Raw genomic sequence first — 9,084 nt, 5'->3', positions numbered from 1 at the left:
AAACCAGATGCCTATTTTTTGCAGAATCCAAAATTCATCTTGAAGACTCACACTAATGAGATAAATTTAAGAGAAAGAACCGTCTTTCCAACTATCTCATTTCATTAAGGATGTGCTGAAAATCTTTAAAGGTTACAACACCTGAAATTTCTATTGGAGCTATATCTTTCATTCAATTCACTGACTTTTCCTGAGATTGCTACCTGGATACCTTGGAGGATTTATAGAAAATGAAAATAACTGTTAGCAGTTCCAAATATAAATCATTGTATTTTATGTGTTATCTCCAAGCACAGTCATTAAACAATTGCAGGACTGGCCTCAGTCAAACTTGCTCTCTAAATAGTTCTCAGATGTGCACTCAGAGTCTTTTAAAGTATACAGAACTAGGTACATTAAAAATCGGATGACTAATCAATGCTGAAAATTTGTCCAGTACATATGAGTTTCCATTTCATTTTGTATAAATATTTTCTAAGGACTTCTGGCTTATAAGACCCAAGCTGGACTGGAGGGAACTCTAATTTGAAAAGATACATGCACCCCAATGTTCACAGCAGCACTACATACAATAGCCAAGACATGGAAGCAACCTAAATGTCCATCAACAGATGACTGGATAAAGAAGTTGTGGTATATTTATACAATGGAATACCCAGCCATAAAAAAGAATAAAATAATGCCATTTGCATTGGATAGACCTGGAGATTGTCATTCAAAGTGAAGTAAGCCAGAAGGAGAAAGAAAAATACCATATGATGTCACTCATATGTGCAATCTAAAAAAGAGAAAAAAGAAGACACTAATGAACTCATCTACAAAACAAAGACTCATGGACATAGTAAACAATCTTATGGTTCCTCGGGGGATAAGGGGTGGAAAGGGATAAATTTGAGAGTTCGAGACTTGCAAATATTAACTACTATATATAAAAATAGACCAAAAAACCCCAAAATTTCTTCTGTAGAGTACTACATTTAATACCTTGTAATAACCTTTAATGAAAAAGACTATGAAAACAAACATATGTATATATATGCATGACTGGGACATTATGCTGCACACCAGAAACTGACACATTGTAACTGACTGAACTTAAATTAAAAAAAAAAAAACCCAAGAGGGACACAGAGATTGAATAGTACAAGAAAGGGATTAATTTCCCTTGTGAGTTGAGTTACCACTTTTAAAAAAAGAAAGTGCTAAATTTGAAATATTGTGCACCCCTTTAATGAGTTCTTTCTGCTCGAAGAGATTTCTGTTTCACAAAAGGAAAGTGTCCAAAATCCTCTTAACAGATGACATGATTTTAAAGAATATGTTTGGAAGTATTTACAGAACTTTTCATTTTGATGCCTGGTGGTATGTAATTTCACCTCTTGGCCCATTCAATGGTCAACTGACACCTAAGAACGCTTTGTTTCCAGATTACCTGCTTTATTTCATATTCATCAAGCACATAGCCTTTTTCTGTCTTTACATTCTTGATAACCTTTTACTGTACTCTGCTTTAATTATACTGGCCTCTCTATGAAACCTTTCAAGTTAACACTATTTGGCTTCAATCTCTCAAGAAAGTCACATTGGCAACCACTTAGCAGGTGGGTATATCTATAGTTAGTTGTAAATGTGTTTATGTGTTCCTGGAATTTCATCCATTTGTTTCACAATTATTTATTGAAGGCCTATTTTATACCATGCTCTGATACAGGCGCTGAGGATGTAACAGTAAACAAAAGAGACTAAAATCTCCCTTTTCTTGGAGTTTATAGTCATGGCAGGCAGAGAGGCAGCCTATAAATAATGAATAATGAAAATCTATACTATGTTGGGTTGTAATACATGTTATAGAGAAAAATCAAGCAGTTAAGAGAGAAGATGGATTGGAGGGAGGAAGGGCACTTTTAAATATTGATACAGAAAAATGGAGCTTGAGGATGGCCGTGTCCCAGGTCTCGGGCGAGTCCCTGGGACCTGCCCCACCAAGTAAGGGTCCTTGGCTTCATGCAGGAAAGAATTCAAGAGCGAACCATAGTAGAATGAAGGTAGATTTATTTAGAGAGATACACACTCCATAGACAGAGTGCGGGCCATCTCAAAAGACAAGAGAAAAGGCCATGAGGTACGGGCTGGGGTTGTTAGTTTTTATGGGTTCAGCAGCTTCACATGTTAACAAGTGGGAGGACTATTCCAACTGCTTTGGGGAAGGGGCGGGGAATCCCAGGAACTGGCCATCACCCATGTTTTGACCTTTTATGGTCAGCCCTGAAACTACCATTTAGCAGCTATTGTATTAGAATGAGCCTATAATGAAGCTCCAGGTCTACTGGGAGTTAAGTCTTCCACCCTCTTGGTGCTAATTGCTGTGTCATTCTTTTAATGGCTGTGACCTGCCCGCTTACCTCATGTCTCAGTATGGCGCCAGGGAAGCCGTCAGTGAGGAAGATGCATTGGAGCAAAGACCTGGAGGTGGTGGAAATTAAAGGGACACCTGAGGAAGAGCATCTCAGGCAGAAGGAGGGGCAGCTCGGAAGCCAGTGTACCTAGCGTGGGGGCCCGAGGGGGAGGGCAGGAAGACGTGAGGAAGAAGCGGCATTGAGACCAAGGGGGCAGATCTGCTTGGATTTAGAATTGGTATTTTCACCAAGCAGAAGCCATTGAGCAGGGAAGTAAAATGACATGACAAACACTGAAAGTCTTTCTTAGGCTGCAGGGTTGACGACAGCCTTGAGGAGAGCAAGGTCCGATGCAGGGGACCAGTCAGGAGACTGTCACAATAGTTAAGACAAGAGATGATGTTGATCTGAACCAAGGCTGTAGTGATGGATGTGGTGAGATAAAGTTGGATTCTGGACCTCGCTCAAGGTACAACACACAGAACTTGCTACAGATTAGGCGTGGGATGTGAGGGAAAGGCCATTGTCAAGGATGACTTTGGGATTTTGACCTCAGCACCTGCAAGGATGCAAAAGTCATCTCACTGACGAGGTACGATCAGGAGCCGACAGCTGCCGCCGGCACCCAGGAGGCTGCAGGAGCAGCGGGGCTGCAGCCGGAGCCAGGGTGAGGAGGGGGCGGATGTGGTCAGAGGATTGTTACGTACGGCGAGCCAGGCAAGTAAGTCAATACTCTGAGGGCAATGGGAGCCAGGCTTCTCTCTGTCAGAGAAGACTTATAGCTATAGAAAGGGGGAGGGCTAAAAAGGACCCTGACTTGTTGGGTTAGAATTAGGAGTATTGAGCAAAGACTGCCACCATGACCCGCCCGACATCCACGGCAAACAGTGAGGTGTCGCTCCAGGACCTTGCTTCAGACGTGTAAGCTCCCCCTGCCCATTAAACCACTGATGTCCCTAAAAAAAAAAGAAAAGAAAGAATTGGGAGTATTGATGTGATATTGAGACAGAGACAGATTTACCTCTATGTTTACACAGATACATATTTATAAATAGCTATGTAATAGATAAACACACACACGTAGCCATAGACATAAATGTGTGTGAGCTTACATGTGAGCACGTGACATTTATTTCCTTGCTCTATCCACTGTGAGACCCTAGAGGTTTCCACAAACCAGCAGCAGTGAGCATGTTGGGGGCCCAAACTTGTTCCTAAATGTCATCCTTCATTAAAAGGAACCAGGGCCCCTGGGGGAGCTGGCTGACTCCAGGGCTGGGGCGAGGGAAGCACGAAATGAGCCGGGAAGATCTTGCCGTGCCAGGAAGTTAGAAGGTGCCCAGAGAACAATGGGGACATGTCAGAGGGACCTAAGAGCCAGCTTGAAGAGTCACCCTCTGGCCAAATCTGGGTAATTTGAGCATCAGAATAAATAATGAAAGTAACAATACAATTCATTGGATGGATTAGGAATTCATGACATCAATAGATAAATGCAGGGACGGGAAATATTTTTTTACAGAAGACGTATCAGTTAATAGATGCAAAAGGAAAGAGGCAAATGGGGGATCGTCATTTGGCAACCATTGTAGTGATGGCTGATTCAGGCTGGAGTCATCAATGCCGCCTGAGACTGGTTGAGTGAAGGGTTAATGCGGAACAGAATATTGGTGTAGCCTAGGAATAGATCCCTACAGAATACTTATCAGTTACAAAGGGGGAAATGCTGACTTTATACTGGAGGATTCCAGCATCCACCAACGTAGGTGATTAAGGTTCACATCACGACGGTGGGATGGTTCTTAAAGTGAGTGTGCTGTCAAGAGCACAGCACCATTTCGTTGATATTCCTGACCAAAATGCATGACCGGGGCCAATCATGAGGAAATAGGAGATGGATCCAGGTTGAGATCTATTAAATCTACAGAATAAAAGGCATGTGGTTTTTAAAGCTGTCAGGGGCACGGAAGACCGAGGAAAGACTGAGGAAAGACCGAGGACCTGCAGCAGATTAAAGGAGACTCACCTGGCGTGTCACCTCAATGTAATGTGTGACCTTAGACTGGATTCGGGACCAAAAATGAAAGACAGACATTGTGTGGAAAGTTGGTGAAATGGGAAGGGGTTTTATGAATTGGCTGTATGTGGGAGAGAATCCTGGTTTGGGGGAAACATACAAATCCTGGAGTATTTAAGGGTGAAGGGGCATCCTGTCTACACTTGCTCTTAAATGGTTCAGAAAAAGATTATTGATCACGAGTATCTATCTAGAGAAAGCAAGAGGGAGAGATCAAATATAAAATGATAATGTTCAGGAGAACGAGGAGAGAAGGACGTGGGCGTTCTTTGCACCATGTTCCATGTTTTTGTAAGTTAGCAGTGTTTCCCCAAAATCATTAAAACACTACTTCATTGGTCATCGGGTCTAATTCTATCCTTCTACAGCACCAGGAGCCACAAAGTTCTGAAGGGACAGTAACAGGTGAAGATTCATGAGCTGTCCGACTCGATCTCCCACTCGCAGCGTGCACAGAAGCGCAGGCTGCACTAGCAGCAGCAGTCGTCGTGGAGAAAGGTATTTGGCCAGCAGACGGGGCTGGAGCACTGCGTTCTTTTTCAAGGAGGTCAGAGGCAATTTGGAGGGTGAGAGATGGTGAATGATTGTGAAACCAGGTCATGTAAGGACTGGCCCGGAGGCTCAGGACTTTCAGTCTGGACGAAAGAAGTCACAGAAAAAAATATATAATGTTCCACAGTTCCACTATCAAAAACGAATATAAAAACTGTTAGGTGACCTTTAGGCCCCTTTGAAACACTGTTTACAATGGTAGCTACTATTTATTGGATGCTTTCTATATGCAGACATTGTGCCCAACGTTACGGATGCATTATCTCAGTTATTCCTGTCCACAGTTCCATCCGACAGACACCCTTAGACCCTTTACACAGACAAAGAGAATGGGGTTTAAACAACGGATCCCACTTGCAAATCAAACACATCACGCAGAAGTGTGGGAGCCTGGATTCAGCCCTGTGTCGGCTGACTCCGTCAGCCACTCCAGGACTCTGAGCATCCATTCTTCCTGCCTCTGGGTCCCAGCGACTCTCTCTTGTCTCCTCCTTCAGAATCTTAAGCCACTGGGAGGCTCAGTGAACCAAATGGTGTCCACTGATTTCTTTCACTGTCCAGAGAGTCTCCAATTTTCTCTCTCAACTCTTTCTCATTCCTCTCCTCTATACTTTCTCATCCACTTGAGTCTTCAAGCTCCTTCTCTACTAGTAAGGAAATGCATCTTGTCTAGTTGTTTGTGCCCCCACCTGGCTGTCAACACATCAGATGCGGATGTGAGTTTACATCCCCCCTGCCCCTATCCCCAGCCCCGCCTTTTATCAGCTTCTCCTCCAGGTACTGAGTCAGCTGCCCTCAAACTTGAGCAAGCCACACCTTCATGCTCCTCCTGGTTTCACCCAGTTCAGGTCAAAGTGCAATGCATTTAGCAAGCACTTAACTTGGAGTATTGAAGTACCTCCTCATGAATGCTTCAGCTCTGAATCGTGCCACCCTAGTCTTGGGTTTCAAGAAGTTTCAAGAAGATGAATAAGGACTAGCCTGCCTCTTCTTGAGAAAAGTAAACATTAGCACTTGGCTGCAGGGAAAAACAAGTTTCCACTGGCTATCATTTTCCAAAGTGGACCCAAGATGTTAGGATCTCATGAAACAAAATCTGTCTTTAAGATGCAAGGAACTGGCGCTATAGAGCAGCATTCTGAGTTACTTAGCAACGGTTGACAGGGAGTGGCTCCTTGACTGGTGCCAACTGTCCCCTGAAGTCCTTGAGTGAAGCGCCTTTCTGCCCCTCACCCTGCTGAGGAGTCTACAGAGCCCAGCTAGACACGCCTGACCACGTACACTTGTGTCCCTTAATAGTGACACACCTGCACTCACAAAATAAAGACATGTGCCTGGTGGGGTATAAAATGTGCTACTTGGGAAGTTAATTTTGAAATGTTCCTAAACTCACAGGTCTTTGGCCACGTGCCTCTTCTGCACAGATACACCCGAGGAGTGACATGTTTCTGGTTGACTGGATAGTTTTCCAGAGTGGCATTTGCGTATTTTTATAGTTTTTCTCCCTCGGTAGACTTTGCTCAGTAGTTTTGCAGAAAGTGTGCCTCCTTAGAGGCAGAGTGAAGAGTGCGCTCAAATGCCCTGGAAGACGGTGCAGTGCACTCCCGTCCCAGTCTCGGGGAGGCAGCGGGGGAAATAAAAAAGAAAGATAATGTTACCTTTGTTTGCTTAAAAGGCCCCAGAGTTGTGCAAAACCCAGGCCTTGTGTATACACCGGCTTGAGTTTCCACGGCCTGGACTTGGAGGCGCAGAACCAAGCAAGCGTGTGGCGGACACCCGGGCCTTCAGGCCGGGAGGCTCCGGGGCCACCGGTGGGGGCGGGTGGCTTGGCGGGGGCTGGAAGCCGAGGCTCCCCCCGGCCTCGTTGCCCGTGGCTAGGAAAAGGCCGGGATTCCAGGACTTACCTCCCAGTGCGAGCGCTTCGCGTGAGCGTGCGTGAAGCTGAAGCGAAAACAAGCCTCCAAGCACGTTCCGCGCCCTCCCCGCCCGTTTGCCGCTGGGGCCGAACCCCTCCCCAGAGACCGCCCAGATTTAATGCCCAGGTACCAGGTCCCCTTCAGGCACACGGAGGGCACTTCTCACACCCTCTGTCTTTCCTCCAGGCCCCAAGCGACACGCAATTTGCGCGTGCCCGCGTGTGTGCAGGACTCTTCCCGTCTGCAGACGCCTCAGCCGCTCCCAGAACTCCCGGCTATAAAGCCCGGGGCGGCCTGGAAGGAGCCGCACTCGGCGAGCGGCAGCTCGGAGGCGGGAGCGGGGCGGGGCCGAGCGCGGGGACCGCCCGGGCGCCCGGCGCAGCCAACCAGCGGCCGGGGAGGGCGGGCTGGCGCGGGCCGAGAGGCGCGGGCTGTCACAGGCGCCTGGCGCGCGCTGCAGGTGGCAAGTTGGAGGCGCCACCGCCACCGCTGCGAGGGAGCCCGGCTCTGGCGGCCCCTTCCAGCCTCCAGGAGCTCTTTCCCGCGGCGGAACCCGAGACTGGACCCGGGAGAATCCAAAGGAAAAAAGCCTCAGCGCAGGGACCTGTGAGCCTCCATACCTCTCATCTGCCCTTGCACTACTTTTTTTCTTCAAGGAAGGTTGCGCAGGGGGACGGCGAACGGGCTCCTGGAGGGACCGGAGAGGGAGGCTCCCGGTGACCCAGGTGAGTGCCTTTCCTTTCCCTGCCCCATCCCCCTTTGCAGCCGGGCGCTGGCCGGGACGCCGGCTCGCCCAGTGGGCAGGAGCCAGGGCACGGGCGCCTGCCCTTGGCTCGAGGTCGAGGAGGGAGAAGGCGAGGAAGGGGCGAGGCTGGCCTGGCCGGGGGCTTTCTAGCCCGGCCCGCCTGGAATCGGCAGGGACTCCAGAGCGGGCATTCGTGGCGAGAGACGGACAGAGAGAGGCTTTGAGGTGGCCGGAGGGCTGGCACCCTGGGTGCAGCGGGCCGGGATCTTTCCTGTGCGCGCGGTTCTGGAGCCTCAGCAGGAGCCGGGCGCGGCGCCTCTGAGAACCCCGGGAGTGAGCGCGCCGGGCCGGGCGAGCGCACGAATCTTCAGTCCCCGCGAGCCCCGGGCACCAGAGGACGTCATTCCTCTCGGCCCCGCAACTCCTCCTTCGCCCCTCTCGCCCCCACCCCTCCGCGGCCGCGGCGCAGCCTATTTGGAGAGTCCTTGCTTTTGCCAACGCGCGAAGTGGTTGCTGCTATCACTCCCCTCCCTACCCTCGCCCGAGTTGGAGCGCCCGGGGGTTCGGCTCCCTGGCCTCAGCCGTCTCGCTGTGCGCTGGAGCGGGTGCGGCGGGCCAGTTCTCTGTGCCGAGGGCGGAGGTGGGCGCCGGCTCGCTCTCCAGTGCTCCCTCTGTCCATCCCTGCCCCTGCAGCTTGAACTGCTTGTCCAGGGAATGGAATCTCAGAAGCCAGACCTTGTTCACTCTGGGAAATTAGGGGCCTTCTAGGATGTTTCCAACCTTAGAGAAGAGGCGAGAGCCGCTGCCTCCATCTGGACGTTTCAGCCCCTGCCGTGAAGTGGACAGTGGCTCTGACCTCCGCATCCTAGCTTGCGGCGTGGGGGTGCTGGCGACAGTGTGGTATGTGTGTGTGTGTACCTCCGTGAGGCAGAGGCGCAGGAGCCCGCTCTCCCTGCCCGTCCGAGCCGCTGGGCCCCGCCGCCCCGAGCCGCGAGCGGCTTGCAGCTGCATGCCACCAACTCAGCGCGGCTGGCTTCCCTCCTCCTCCCGCTCCAGCTGCCAGCACCCCACCCCCCGGCCCCGTTGCCCCACCTAGGCGCGTCCCAGGGTGAAAACCATCCGGCCGGAGAGTGCAGGTGGGGGATCAGGGCGCTCTTGAGGCGAAGGAGGCAGGTTTCCAAAATGCAGAGGAGGGCCCCTCGCCAGGCATTTCGTCTTCCGGAGGCTCGGCTGGAAGGACCTCGGGTAGAGGCTGGCGGAGGCGAGGCCACGCTTCAGGGAGGGCGTCGTGCCACTCGGGAAGCCGAAGTTGGGGGTCACTGAGCATCTAGACCCACTTTGGCGGGTCCAGGTCGGAGGCGGAGGAACCAGGGGCGGGCGGGCCGGCGCGGGGCGCGC

At 50.4% G+C, this 9,084-nt stretch overlaps 1 protein-coding gene across 1 annotated transcript in view; it reads left to right on the top strand.

The window, feature by feature from the left end:
* Positions 1-7,582: 7,582 nt before the first annotated feature.
* Positions 7,583-9,084, top strand: part of LOC105086006 (band 4.1-like protein 3) — a 189,462-nt gene continuing 187,960 nt past the window's right edge. Inside the window, exon 1 of the mRNA XM_064481575.1 lies at positions 7,583-7,666. The gene's annotated coding sequence lies outside the window, so the exon portion shown is untranslated. The remainder of the gene's footprint in view (positions 7,667-9,084) is intronic.

This window comes from Camelus dromedarius, chromosome 32, assembly GCF_036321535.1.
Source record: "Camelus dromedarius isolate mCamDro1 chromosome 32, mCamDro1.pat, whole genome shotgun sequence".
NCBI lineage: Eukaryota > Metazoa > Chordata > Mammalia > Artiodactyla > Camelidae > Camelus > Camelus dromedarius.
Note: the sequence above shows the minus strand (reverse complement) of the source record. Positions and strands in the feature narration are given on the sequence as shown.